The sequence below is a fragment of the Zootoca vivipara genome, chromosome 5 (genome assembly GCF_963506605.1).
Source record: "Zootoca vivipara chromosome 5, rZooViv1.1, whole genome shotgun sequence".
Taxonomy (NCBI): domain Eukaryota; kingdom Metazoa; phylum Chordata; class Lepidosauria; order Squamata; family Lacertidae; genus Zootoca; species Zootoca vivipara.
In genome coordinates, this window is record NC_083280.1 from 17,717,205 (window position 1) to 17,732,599 (window position 15,395).

The window sequence follows — 15,395 nt, forward strand, 5'->3', positions numbered from 1 at the left end:
GCCAATCCAAATCACCCCCACAGCACACTTATCTACCCAGTGGCTGGGAATTGTAAGTATGGAGACCACTCTTGCATTCAGCTTCTGCTTGTGAGATTCCCATATGCTCGACTTCTTATAGTCTTATCTGCAGCATAGCACCTAGTTTGGCCCAGAGACATTTTATTTTATTTCAAGAAAAAAGTTGGGGGGGGGGATATCCTAGAGGTTTCCTTGATAAAAAGAGTATAAGTTTAAAACTTTCAAATCCCATTGGCTTCCATGGGAGATTTGCAGCAGCAGCAGCAGCAGCAGCAGCAGCAGCAGCAGCAGCAGCAGCAGCAGCAGCAGCAGCATAAACACGTTTTCATCCAAAAGCAGGTCTTTCTGTGCTCAGTGGGACTTACTCCCTAGAAAGTGTGTTTAGCATGGTAGCCTTAAGCATAGACTTAAATCTCTCCTCACTGAGGAACCTCAAGTGCTTATAGAGTTTTATTAATATGCACCACCCCACTCCTCTCTTTCTCATCACAGTAATTTCAGATAACCTCAAAGAATTGCCACAGTTTGACGCAGAGTGCTTTTTGCCGTTCACCTACGCACTGACCTTTCTTGTCAAACTGGCTTAGTTGACTGACCACCTACAGGTTTGAAGTCCTGACTGCAACCCTCATTGCTGGAACTGCATCTTCTCACATCAACCCCTTCTTGCCCTTTGTCATGACTCCTCTCTCCTCCTTTCTCTCTTTTATTGGCTCTTTCTATATTTTCTTCCTCTGCCCTGCGTTCATTGTCTTCCCTTTTTTTTCAACTGTATGCTCGTCCAACAAAGGACTTCTGCTTTTCCCTCGTGTTATTCTATATTAGCATAATTTTTTAAAATTGTCGATTTAATTTGTATACTACCCTTTCACCCAAGGCTTGAAGGTAAGGCCACCATGGCTCAGTGGTAGAGCATAGAATCATAGAATAATAGAGTTGGAAGAGACCACAAGGGCCATCCTGTCCAACCTCCTGTCAAGCAGAAAACACCATCAAAGTATTCTTGACATATGCCTGTCAAGCATCTGCTTTGCATGCAGAAGGCCCCAGGTTCAATCAATAGCATCCCCAAATAAAGGTGGAAGAGACCTGAAATTCTGGAAAGCTGCTGCCAGACAATACTGAGTTAGATGAGACAATGGTTTGATGTTCCATATGGCAGCTTAGTTAAAGCTATGGTTTTCCCAGTAGTGATGTATGGAAGTGAGAACTGGGCCATAAAGAAGGCTGATCGCCAAAGAATTGATGCTTTTGAATTATGGTGCTGGAGGAGACTCTTGAGAGTCCCATGGATTGCAAGAAAATCAAACCTATCCATTCTTAAGGAAATCAGCCCTGAGTGCTCACTGAAAGGACAGGTCCTGAAGCTGAGGCTCCAACACTTTGGCCACCTCGTGAGAAGAGAAGACTCCCTGGAAAAGACCCTGATGTTGAGAAAGATTGAGGGCACTAGGAGAAGGGGATGACAGAGGACGAGATGGTTGGACAGTGTTCTCGAAGCTACGAACATGAGTTTGACCAAGCTGCGGGAGGCAGTGGAAGACAGGAGTGCCTGGCATGCTCTGGTCCATGGGGTCACGAAGAGTCGGACACGACTAAATGACTAAACAACAAATGGCAGCTTCCTATTTAAAATTCATGGGGGGGGGGTTACATAGCAACATGGGAAATTGCCTAACACCAAGTCAGTCCAAAAGTCCATCTAGCGCAATATTGTCCACATAGACTGGCAATGACTTTTCAGTATTTCAGGGAAGGGAAATCCAGGCTCTTCCTGGAGAAGCCAAGGATTGATCCTGGGACCTTCTGCATATGAAATGTAAAATACATTTGGAAGTCAAATGGAATCCATTCCGGAAGTCCGTTCGACTTCCAAAATGTTCAATAACAACAACAACAACAACAACAACAACAACAACACAAAGTGTGGCTTCTGATTGGCTGCAGGAAGCTCCTGCAGCCAATCAGAAGCTGCGGAAGCCCCGTCAGGTGTTCGGCTTCCAAAAAGTAGTTTGCAAACCAAAACAGTCACTTCTGGGTTTGTGATGTTCAGGAGCCAAAACATTCGGGAACTAAGCTGTTTGACTTCCAAGGTACAACTGTATGTATAAAAACCATATAACAATATAGATAGAACATCAATATAGTGAGAGAGGCAGACAGAATTAAATTAAGAATGAGAAATTGCAAACAGTTCAACAGCTTGTATAAAAACTCTGCACCATTGGCCTGACACCAAACAGTAATGCAGAGGACAATCAAATCTCTGGGAGGATTTCTACACCCAGGGTGCCACAGTAGAGAAAGTTTTGCTTTATGTCTCAGTACCAGGGGTTCCAAATTGAATAGAATATTGGGGGGTGGGGGGAGGTAAGCCTGTGGTGTAACATTGGCCCAGGTCATTGTGTGAAATTTTACACAGCAACTCATACTACTCTTGCCAGTCATTGCCACTGCTAGTTAAGCCCATGAATAGGGGGTCTACTAATATAAGAGAACACACACAAGAGAGCACTTTGTTATGGGCATTCTCAAACCACGATCTGGTATTCATTGCTCCAGGTGCTAGTCATTTCCCTGCTATAGATATTTTTATTTTATTTTATCAGGACATACAAACAGGTGTCTTCTCTGCTGGATGTTGTACATTCTTCCATCATCTGCCATAACAAACAATTGGCAATAGCCTCAAACTGCTCTGCGTAATTCCTAGACCTGTTAATTTCTGTCTTAGGCAATGTAGCTGCTTATAAAACTACCCTTCTTCCTTATCTTGGCTAACCATGACTAATGAATTGGCCTGAAATAAATGTGATTGGAGAATGACTCATTTGGCCTTGGGAATTATTGCAAATTGTTTGCTTCTAACGAGGCCACTCATTACAGAGGGCATCAGAACAATGCATTCTTTAATTTCTGGGTATAATGGAGCATTGTTTAAAAAGAGGGCTTGGGTTCTCGGGTCAATGCAACTGTGTACAACTTCTGCCATCAGTGGTGGACTTTGGGTTGTCATATTTCAGTGGTGCCCTGTGTGATGCTAAAATTTGGAACCACATTCTCGTGCTCTGTTCTACAGTATTGTTTTGGTGTCCACTTCACCATGGCACCCAGTGCAACTAAACCAGCCACATTACCCTAAAACTACCTCTGCTGCCATCAATATATTGTACATATTTGAAGTGTAGGGGAAAATGCTGTGTGATCAGACTCTCAGCCCTGCCTCTTTACACAGAGGATACACAGATGTGCCCTACCCTTACACCATGGAGGGGGCCTTCAGTCAGAAATGGGTGCCCCACATCAATGCACCTTTGCCAAAGCAGGTTCTACCCTTAAAGTAGAACATGGGTTGTGGAAGGGTTAACAAGATATCCCAGGGTTGGAGAGGCGGGTCAGTTTGGATGGCCACATGGTTGATTGGTGGGTTGAGCTGTTGCTGGGGAATTTAGCATGTAGCAAATGATTGATTGACAGGTTCTGCATTTAAATAGGTTGAGCAAGCAGCTTTTCCCCACTTTTGCTGTTTGCATCAAATAATAAATGAATAGTGACCAACACGCTCATTTTTCTAACTGGGATACTTCCGTGGTAGGATAATATTGGATGCTACAAAGCAGGTTCTCCCCATAGAGGAGAACATGGGTTGCGGAAGGGTTAACAAGACATCCCAGGGTTGGAGAGGTGGGTCAGTTTGGATGACCACATGTGTGATTGGCGGGTGTGCTGTTGCTGGGGAAAATTGCATGTAGCAAATGATTGATGAACAGCTTTACCCTATATATGCTTAGTGAGCAGCTTTCAGTTCCACTTTGGCTCCTCACAACGAATCTCCCGCCCGCCTCTAATTTTAGGTGTTCTCGCTTGACCTTGCTGCGCCTCTCATGGGGTCGCCTGTTTTGGATCAGGGGCCTGGTAGGAATTTTGCCACTTGGCTGATTGGCTTGTGCCAGGTGGTTTTTGCCTACTACGCTGCAATAAGTCACAACTTGTAAGGTTGGCGGTTAGGCATTGGTTCAAATTAATTGGTGGAGGGGTACAGATTTTGGCTGGGCCTTCCCCTCATGGTTGCTGCTGCTTTTAGGGGTATTCCGTTAAAGGAGACCTGGGGCTCTACATGTTTGTCTGTTTATCCCTGTTAGGGACCAGGACCGCGCATGAGCCTCGGGGAGCATCGGAGGGATGAGGTCAAGGGCGTGGGCCCCTGCTTTGATCTCTCCCGGAAGGGTGCTTACCTACTGGCTCCCCTACTAGGCTAGTGGGAGTCAAATCTGTCCCAGGCGGGGGACAGATGGCAAGAACCAATGTCTAAGCAACCACTCACATTCAGTTGTATTTAAATAAAGTTGTGACCAAAATTAATGCCAAAAACCTCAAACTTAAATATTCTGTGATGTGTGAGTTATTGGGGGGATATCTCGGTACCTCGGCACGCAACAGCATTAGCAGTAATGATTAAGTTCAGTGGTGATGATAGGTTGCATTGGTGATCTCTCTCCCTAAAGAAGAGGGGTGTACATTTCTTGCTGTTTAAGAGCAATGTGTTACTTTGCATTTTGTAACATTTCTTTGTAACTATTTTAAGACTATTCACTAAAGCAGTTCAGATCGGGGATTCAACTTGCATCAGCTCTAACATGTGGTTCATGCACTGGTAACTTCACAGTTGGACTGCCCTACAAGAGGACAGACTAGAGCTAAATCATACCTAGGCAACTACACTCAATGTGCAACTTGATGCCACTTCATTTCCTGCTCTAAATGTCATTTTGAATTGAGTGTCCCAAGGAATTTATAGCTAAGATTGCTGTCACCTAGTAGGAATGTCAATGGAGAGGTCCGAACTTTATTTAGCATGTCTAGGCATCAGAAAATTGAGATGCTCAAGGGCTTCTAAAGTTTCTGGATGCCAGGATGAGAGCCAACTGGATCACAGACATTTCTCAAGGGATCAGAGGATGGCATAATGTTTGCTTTTAATATCCTTTATCGGGATTGCAGTTTGTTTTTCTTTTGAGGATTCAACCTCAATCTGTTAGCCGCCATCCATCCTCCAACGGCCTCCAGGCACTCACACAGGACCTTCACCGCCTTCACTGGTTCTGATTTAAAAGAGAGTTAGAGTTGGGTGTCATCCGCATACTGATGAACACCCAGCCCAAACCCCCTGATGATCTCTCCCAGCGGCTTCATATAGATGTTAAGAAGCAGGGGGGGGGGGGGAGGACGGAACCCTGATTCAAAATGATATTCTAGGAATCAATTAGAAATATATTCAGAGCTAGATTCAGAGCTAGTTTCTTCTGACCTTTGCCAGTCAGCTGGCCAAGGGTTTTAGGGGGGCAGTGGGCTTGGATGCCAATGGGTACCTAGATTTTGGTTCTTCTGCCATTTGTATGCTTATTCAGCAGGTTCAGCATACTGGGTTTGAACTTACTGAGACATGATTTCTCCACCAGTTGTTTGCAAATTCCTCCTGGCAAACAACTATATTTGCCAGTGGTTAAAGCAGTCTTCTCCAACCTGGTGCCATCCAGATATTTTGGACTCCAACTCCCATCAGCCCCGGACATTATTGCCAGCCATCAGGGGCAATGGGAAATGTAGATTTAAACATCTGGATAGCACCAAGCTGGAAAAGGCTGGGTTAAAAGTGAATGACCTGAACTGATAACATTAAGTTTGAGTAGTACAGTGGTTGGTTTAACTCACTTTAGGGCTACTCATACAATAACAGGAAAGCAAGATAAAAAAAATTCCTTCAGTAGCACCTTAAAGACCGACTAAGTTTTTATTTTGGTATGAGCTTTCGTGTGCATGCACACTTCGTCAGATACACTGAAACAGCTACTTCTGTTTCAGTGTATCTGACGAAGTGTGGATGCACACGAAAGCTCATACCAAAATAAAAACTAAGTTGGTCTTTAAGGTGCTACTGAAGGAATTTTTTTATTTTGTTTCGACTCAGACCAACACGGCTACCTACCTGTAACTAGGAAAGCAAGAGTAATAGGTCAAGGCAATGTACAGACAGAGAAAAACCTCTACTAGGGTAACTCTGATTCTTTGCTAAAAAGTCCACCTGGTGTCAGACTGTATGAATCACACACATTAAAAACATTTACATAAATGTGCTTATTTGGCTCTGTTTTATTGTGCTAGTCATAGGAAACAAAAAGCAGACTTGAATGTAACTTGGAAAACTCCCCCAGGACGTATTAACATCTGGTACTTCTTTGAGAAATCTTGTTCCTCTTCTCAAATGCATTGTTTGTCCAAAGTGATCTTTTAAAAAGAGCTCTAGGTGAAACCCTTCAAGATGTCTTAAACTAGGTCACAAAGTTTCCTAATGTTATTGAAAACCTTGTTGCTCCTCTTCAACATTATCGGACTGGTTGGTCAGCAGAGCAAATTCATCTCAAAATGTCACTTTGGGCAAAACTCAGTGCTGTGATAACCCTTTTATCAATGAATGTGAATTTACCCCATCAGAAACTGTACTTAGCTAATCAAATCCTACATTAAAAACTTGGATGAAAGTTCTGTGTTTTTCCCAGATCTTGTAACCATATACAATTTGGTGGTGGTGGTGGGGCTCTTTGGGGAGGAAAGGTGAAGTATAATACAGTAACAAGCAACCAAATAAGTTAGTTCATCCTGGCAATGTGTGATTTGCAGTGCGATAGACTCATGGCATACATTTTGATGCCACGCATCATAAAGCTTCCTTCTCCGAGAAATTGTTTTCCTGTGTCCTGGTCTTACAGTGAGTTTGACTGTTTTGAATTATGATAATTTTAAGATCTGTTAGACAGATAACTGGACTTGGTGCACATTCAGCCATTTATGAACCTGATAGTTCTGGCATATGAGCCACCTAATTTTGAGTTTTGATGGCATCTCAGGATATGGGGCATAGCTTCTTAGGGTTTAAGTTTTACCAGGCAACAGTTTCGCACCAGTCTACCTTAGATTATGGGGACACGGGTGGCGCTGTGGTCTCTTGGGCTTGCCAATCAGAAGGTTGGCGGTTCAAATCCCCGTGATGGGGTGAGCTCCCGTTGCTCGGTCCCAGCTCCTGCCAACCTAGCAGTTCAAAAGCATGTCAAAGTGCAAGTAGATAAATAGGTACCACTCCGACAGGAAGGTAAATGCCGTTTCCATGCGCTGCTCTGGTTTTGCCAGAAATGGCTTAGTCATGCTGGCCACATGACCTGGAAAAACTGTCTGTGGACAAATGCCGGGTCCCTCGGCCAGTAAAGCGAGATGAGCACCACAACCCCAGAGTTGTCTGCAACTGGACTTAACTGTCAGGGGTCTTTTACCTTTACCTTAGATTACCAGTTGCTAGACAAAATAAGTGGGAGAAAGCTTTCACCCTCATGTCCTGCATGAGGACTTCTTATAGGCATCTGTTTGGCCTCTATGGGACCAGAATGCTGGACTAGATGGTATCAAGTCATAATTTCCCATTCAGGTGAAAGGAACTGAAATCAAACATTTCTTTAGTTCCAAGGAGTGGAAGCATTGCATTGTAGTGGTGCAGCCTTTTATTCACAGAACTTACATTAAATGGACAAGACAGATGGATGGAAATGGGCTAGGCAAGAATGAGATGGCAGCAGAGAGGTTGGTGAGCTCAATCTTCTACTTTTCCCACAAATCATAAACCCTGGAGTCTCATCAATGCAAACTAGCATCATGAATAAAATCTGAAATTGCAAAATGAAATATTTCTGTCATTTGCCTTTTATTTTAGGCTTATAGGTATGAAAACCCCGAATAGACTTTTTTTTTGTGAATTAGGTATAAGGCATGATGAAATTGCACAGGGAATCCTTCACATCATTTGATGAGATGATAAATGACTAGCTGAAGTGGAGAAATGCTCTGAATTTAAAAAAGAAATCTAGAGAGAGAGCTCATTATATCAAATCGCACATCAATGGGCCCCAATGACAGCAAAAGTGACTTCAAATGAAACTGAGCATTCATAAAGAGTGAGGGTGTCAGATTCCCATTTTATTCATTCTGGAGTGAAGCTTATTCTAATTCTGTTATTTCAAGTGACATCATTTAGTAACTTGAGGAAATCAGAGGGGACGATTCACATAGCACCTATAGCACATTCTCTCCCCCCACCCACCCCTTGAAGTCAGTGTGTATCCGAGAGGGAACTTTTCTGCACAATAAACCTATCATTTCAAATATATTGGATTGTGACAATCTGACAACTGATATTAGAGACCTTTGGAGAGGGACTTCACTTTTTATAAGTCATCATATAGGTGGTTCCAGTTTGTGGTCGCACCACTATTGCATATTATCTTGCATTATCATGCTTCTGTTGTGGTTGTATCAGTGAAGCTTCCTGACACTGATTGACTGAGCTGCTGTGATGGCATGGAATGTTCAGCTGCTCAGGCAACTAAAAAGCAGCAGTGGCACTTCTAAGAGGGAAGGGAATGTTGTCAGTTTGGCTGGGATTAAAGCCTCGTGTTAAAACTGGGGATTGAGAAGAGGTTTCAGAATGCATGGTGCATGGAACCTGTTGGGTAGCAGGGGGACAGGTACCCTACAGCAGACTCTGGCATCCTCAGATATTGGAACACAGTTCCCATTATCCCCTGCCAGTTTAGCCAATAGTCAGAGTTGATGAGGGATGTAATCCTAATATCATTTGTAGACCCAACTTTTAAGAAGGCTGCTCTAGAAGCAAAGAGGCCCAAGTCATAGCATCATAGAATCATAGAATCTTAGAGTTGGAAGGTACCCCCAAGGGTCATCTAGTCCAACCCCTGCAATGCAGGAATCTCAGCTAAAGCATCCATGACAGATGGCCATCCAACCTCTGTTTAAAAACTGAGAGTCCATCACTTCTTATGAGAGTCTGTTCCACTGCTGAACAGCTCTTACTGTCGGAAAGTTTTTTCCCCTGAATGTTTAGTTGGAATCTCCTTTCTTGCAACTTGAAGCCATTGGTTTGAGTCCTACTCTCCAGAGCAGGAGAAAACAAGCATGCTCCCTCCTCCATGTGACAGCCCTTAAGATATTTGAAGGTGGTTATCATATCTCCTCCTATTCTCCTCTTTTCCAGGCTAAACATACCCAGCTCCTGCAAGCGTTCCTCATAAGGCTTAGTTCCCAGACCCTTGATCATCTTGGTTGCCCTCCTCTGCACACATTCCAGCTTGTCAACATCCTTCTTAAATTGTGATGCCCAGAATTTGGACACAGTATTCCAAGTGTGGTCTGACTAAGGCAGAATAGAGTGGTACTATTACTTCCCTTGATGTGGACACTGATGCAGCCTAGAATAGAATTAGCTTCTTCTTCTTCTTCTTCTTCTTCTTCTTCTTCTTCTTCTTCTTCTTCTTCTTCTTCTTCTTCTTCTTCTTCTTCTTCTTCTTCTTCTTCTTCTCCCTGCTGCTGCTGCATCACACTGTTGACTCATGTTAAGCTTGTAGTCCACCAAGACCCCCAGATCCTTTTCACATGTACTCCTCGTAAGTCAAGGCAATGGAGTGAGAAATGACTCCCAAAGGAATGTTAATCAGCTTGAGGGAAAGTACAATGGTGACAAAGAAAGAAGGGACTGAACAGAAAGGAGTTTGGGAACTCACAGTTCAGGAAAGCAAGATGGAGAATGCCACAGAGGATGGTTTAGAGAAAAGGTAGCTAAAGTAAGTGGCCAGGCATATATTGTAGTTGTAATAGGAAAGTTATATTTCTCCAGCATTGTGATCAATGTGAGTGTAGGGTGGTTTTGGTGAAGAAAAAAATCTCTCTCTCTCTCTCTCTCTCTCTCTCTCTCTCTCTCTCTCTCTCTCTCTGTGTGTGTGTGTGTGTGTGTGTGTGTTTTACAGGTAGGTAGCCGTGTTGGTCTGACGTAGTCGAAACAAAATAAAAAAATTCCTTCCAGCAGCACCTTAGAGACCAACTAAGTTTGTCATTGTTATGAGCTTTCGTGTGCATGGTATCTGAAGAAGTGTGCATGCACACAAAAGCTCATACCAATGACAGACTTAGCTGGTCTCTAAGATGCTGCTGGAAGGAATTTCTCTCTCTGTGTGTATGTAGATATTTGCATATCAATTTGTAGAAACTGTGGCTCCAGGCTTCTAGATCTCCATATGGTAAACCAAATGTATATGAAGGATATTAACACATGTGTTAATGTAGCATCACAGAGAATCATAAGATGATAGAGAAAAAGGGAAGTCACCCAAGATGCATTGCTGTGAAGAAGTCCACTTACCATGTTGGTAGGAGTTGCAACACCGAATCGAAACTGCTGCAATATGCTTACCAGCTTGGGACATCTGTGCCTCCCACCCCCCACTCCCCTTACCACCCCCCACTCTCCTTACCACCCCCATTAAATAAGAAATCACTAGCAGCGCTGAATGCTCAGAGGTGCAAATCTGCCCCGCAAGGGAGATAAACACTGGAAATGAATTCTTTTCTCCATGGAATGAAGAGGTTGATTGCTTGCTTTTAGTCTGAATTGCAACTAGGTCTCTGACAGCTGATCTACTGTTGAGTTGAGTGCATGAAGCAGGCATTTGTGCAACTCTTCAACAAAGTCTCCTATGCTCCAATTAGTTGAAATCACTAATATGTGAGTGCATCCTGCCTTGTGGCAATCACTTGCTAAAGGGGGGAGGTTTGTGAGCTGGTAGCTGGGATCTTGCCTATACTTCTGATTGGCTGAATCTCTTTGCTGCCATCTGCTGGTTGGAATATAAATTGGCTACAGCCACCAGTTGGCTGAAGTATTTGCAATGCACCCATATTCCTGGCTGTCACCTTCTGGAGAGCCATAGCTGCCAAGTTTTCCCTTTTCTCGCGAGGAAGCCTATTCAGCATAAAGGAAAATCCCTTAAAAAAAGGGATAACTTGGCAGCTATGTGGAGAGCTGTCTCGCGTAGCGGTCTCAAGGTTTGCTTCTTTGTAGTAAAGACAAGGGACCGCACATCACTGACTGAATTAGCCATGAGTTAGGTTCAAACAACAAAGATTCCATTGGCACATCTAGGTCTTTAGGAGGTAGACAGCTTTGAACTGGATGAGTGCTGCCAGGTAAGAGAAATTGGGGGGGGGGGGAGGTGATCAGTTATGATAATACCAAAATCCAGGTCAGGATCCTAATTAATAGCCCAGGAATTACCCCAGAGGGAGAGGTTCTTCCCCCAGTATGCCCCTGAGACCCACACTTCCAGAGCCAACCACCACAGCCAATTGCTATGGTCAACAACCCAGTCATTTTTTAAAAGATGTCTTGTGGTGGCAAATTCCACCCTGTGGGCTGTGCACAGAAGTTCTTTGTTCTCCCTCTCCCCACTGCATATAGTTTTTCTCATTCTTTTGCGTCTTCTCACCGCCACTATACTGCCAATGTTCAGAAAACAATACCATCATGGATGTGGTTTAGATAGGATTTTTTCTACTTATCAATTTTTAGATAGGGTTGCTTCTACTTACGAATTCATTTGCCCAATGTGTTCCTATGGGATTCGACTTACATTTTTTTTCGACTTACGAATGTGCATTCGGAACGCATTAAATTCGTAAGTAGAGGTACCACTGTACAATAATCTATTATAAATAATAATAACCATCAGGCGTTTTCTTTAAATGTAGATTGCAGGCACTTTTTTTGATGGTACACTTTGCAAAATAATCAGTGCTTTCTGTGGAATATAAAAGGAGTCCTGCTAGATCTCACACCAAAGGCCCATGCAGTTCAGCACTGAGCAACCAGTTGCCTCTGAAAAGCCAATAAAGAAGACGCAAGCACAACAGCAGTCTCCCAATCTGATTTCCTGCTCCTGGCATTCAAAGGTCTACTGCTTCTAATACTAGATCCATTTTACATCCCTTTTAAAGCCATCCTAATTGCAGCCATCACTACATCCTGTGGGATTGAATTCCATAGTTTAACAATGCGCTGTATGAAAAAGTACTGTTTTTCGTCAAGTGGGACCTGTTAATTTTCAGTGTCTCACGAACCTGTCAAGCAGCACAGTTTCTAAACACACACACACACACACACACACACTGGTTGGCCTGCTGGAATTCTCTTTCCCGAACAAGTGCTATTTTAAGAGTAGTTCAGAATGTCAGCCTCCTAAGATTTGAGTCTGGTTCTGTCAATAGGCAGAATGAAACTTGGGAAGCAGTTTCTGGGGGCTAGAGCAGGCTTCCTCAACCTTAGCCCCCCAGATGTTTTTGGTGTATGACTCCCATGATCCCTAGTAAGCAGGACCAGTGGTCAGGGGTGATGGGAATTGTAGTCTCAAAACATCTGGAGGGCCGAGGCTGAGGAAGCCTGGCCCAGAGTCTCCTAAGATGTCCTGCTCTGCACCCTTTAAACTAGCATGCTACCCTTGGGCACGAGGGAGGAAGTTGTCCCACCATCACTGTTGAAGTAAGAATCAAATGGCAGTCTGTTCAAGTTCTGCAGGTGGAATTGAGGAGAGGAATTTCTTCTTGATCTTCATTTGAGGCAGGCAAATGTGTTGAGCTGGCCCATTACTTCCCATGAAGCTAAGATGGGAAAAAAGAATGTCATACCATCCAACATTTTCTGATGGAAAACCAGGGCACACGTTTTCTGGGATGCACACCTTCCTGGATGTGCTCCCCGGCGAGTCACGTGACCCATGCCTTGTTCTTGTCCCCCCCCCAAAAAAGAGTGCTGGTAGGGGAGAAGGAGAGCACAGTGCAAAAGCGCAGGAGAATGTGGCATCCAAAATGGCCACCAAGGTCCTGCAAGAATTTTTTTTGGAAGGTATGGTTTCTCTCTGTGAGATATAAAACACTGGTTCCTAAGGCCTAAAGTCCTAGGAGCCTTTAGCTTTCCCCTGAGTGCAAAATCCCTTCCCTGTCCTCCAGTTGGTTGGAGGGCGGCACAGAGGTTACAGCCTATCAGATGACCTGATTATACTCATTTCCCAGAACCCCAACACCCATTCCTTATTGCCCTTACTGTATTTGGTCAAAGCCTCCCAACATTTATCTATTGATGTAAGCAGTATAGCCTTATCTAACCACAGATTGTTCTAGTTACACGTGTTAATCACCATTTGTTCCAAATGCAAGCATAAGCGAGTTTCATATCTTATGAAGCTAAAAGGGCAAACCACATTTTTACCACCAGTTATTCCAGTACCACATGTACAACCAGGCTTTGTGTCTGGGTCCCAACCACAACCTATATGACTTACGAGCATTTTAACCACGAGTTTTGCTAGATATGTGTATCCGTCATCCTGGAGCAGTTTGTGGTTATATCATTAGTTACAGCATTCTCAGGAACTGCAACTCTTGTCAAAAATCTACACACGCTATTATTCTGAAAAACAGCTGCTTTGGATGCCTTTTGATCTTTATAAAAAAGCAATTAATAAAAGCATCATTTATTCCAAAAAAGCAATGAAAAAGCAGCAGATATATTTCTCACAAATCCTACACTTTCCAAGTATCTGTAACCTCTGCACGTATGAATACAGATCTGCTGATGGGGTGGGAAGAAGAAGAAGAAGAAGAAGAAGAAGAAGAAGAAGAAGAAGAAGAAGAAGAAGAAGAAGAAGAAGAAGAAGAAGAAGAAGAAAGAAGAAGAGGAGGAGGAGGAGGAGGAGGAGTTTGGACTTGATATCCCGCCTTTCACTCCCCTTAAGGAGTCTCAAAGCAGCTAACATTCTCCTTTCCCTTCCTCCCCCACAACAAACACTCTGTGAGGTGAGTGAGGCTGAGAGACCTCAGAGAAGTGTGACTAGCCCAAGGTCACCCTCTCCTCAAAAGTGTTGTGGTGGGTTGGATATATAAGGCATAGCTGCCAAGTTTCGGATTGAAAAATCTGGGACCAGCAATGGCGCAGCTCCGGAAGTCACTTCTATGCACTTCCAGACATGTACAGAAGCGACTTCTGGCGCTGTGGCCATTTTGGAAATGGGCAGAGCGGCGCCAGAAGTCGTTTCTAAACACTTCCGGACATGTGTTGAAGCGGCTTCTGGTGCTGTGGCCATTTTGGAATTGGGCAGATTGGCACCGGAAGTCGCTTCTACGCACCAGTGCCCATACATGGGCAGAGCAGCACCAAAAACATGGCCGCGGGCAGGAGCTGCTTTCCAGGGGATTTACGGGATATAAATCCATTCGGGAGACCAGCGGGAAACAGTAAGAAAATACGGGGGTTTCCCGGGAAAAACGGGGTACTTGGCAGCTATGATATAAGGTGTGAGGTGCTATTCATTGATGTTTTTATTTATAAATACAGTGGTACCTCTGGTTAAGAACTTAATTCGTTCCTGAGGTCTGTTCTTAACCTGAAACTGTTCTTAACCTGAGGTACCACTTTAGCTAACGGGGCCTCCCATTGCTGCCACACTGCGGCAGCACGATTTCTGTTCTCATCCTGAGGTAAAGTTTTTAACCCGAGGTACTACTTCCAGGTTAGCGGAGTCTGTAAGCTGAAGCATTTGTAACCCAAAGCGTTTGTAACCCGAGGTACTGCCTTATCAATGGCACTTTCATATAAAATATCACAAGGTGGTTTATTACTACATAAACATTGAAACACATAGGTAAGAGCTGGCTGGCTGGCTGGCAAAGGTACCCTGGTTCCAAGCTCCACAAGGCTTTGCATGCTCGTACCTGCACCTCGGATTTAGCCTGGCAGCTTATTGGCAGCTGGTGTGATTCTTTCAGCAGCGGTGTAACATGATGAATAGTCTGCCTCAATGAGCTGTCGGGCTGCTGCATTTTGCACTAGCTGCCATTCCTGGGCCAATCTCAGAAGCTGCACCACATAACAATGATCCCAGCAATGCAACAGCTGATTTCCCTTGCTAATTAAACATGCATATGCACAACTTCAATTTACTTTTATATAAGGTGGTAACAGCCCAGGAATATGATTCAGCTCTCCAAACAAACAAGCTTTCCTTTCTCTCCTACTAGCTCAGGGCTAAAATAAGCCATTTGTGAGGGTTAGAAAGAGACTGCTCAGTAGTAAATCTTCAGTACCTCTCATTTCCTGTCTGCATCTTAGAGCAGGGAAATTGCAGGAAGCGTTGTGCATTCTGTCACTGGAATTCTACTTCTTAACTCTCCCAGGAATTGCACAAAGGCTCATGATGGTTACTTGCCCTGCGGTTGTTACACTGCAAGTACAGAATAGGAGGTCTACATTTAAGATTGTGTGTCCTCCTGGCCTTTAGAAATTATGTGAGACATCTGGATGTGTTATGTCTTTGTAATGCCGCAAATACTTCTTGCCATTCTCTGATTGATTGATGACTTTGCACACACAGCTAGCTGTAACTTGATGGTTTGGGGGCAGAATAATCACACATGTTTTGCTCTTCCAG

General features: G+C 43.9%; 1 protein-coding gene across 3 annotated transcripts in view; it reads left to right on the plus strand.

Annotated features, from left to right (window-relative positions):
• BCHE (butyrylcholinesterase) overlaps window positions 1-15,395 on the plus strand; it is a 55,444-nt gene that overhangs the window by 21,019 nt on the left and 19,030 nt on the right. The window lies entirely within an intron of this gene.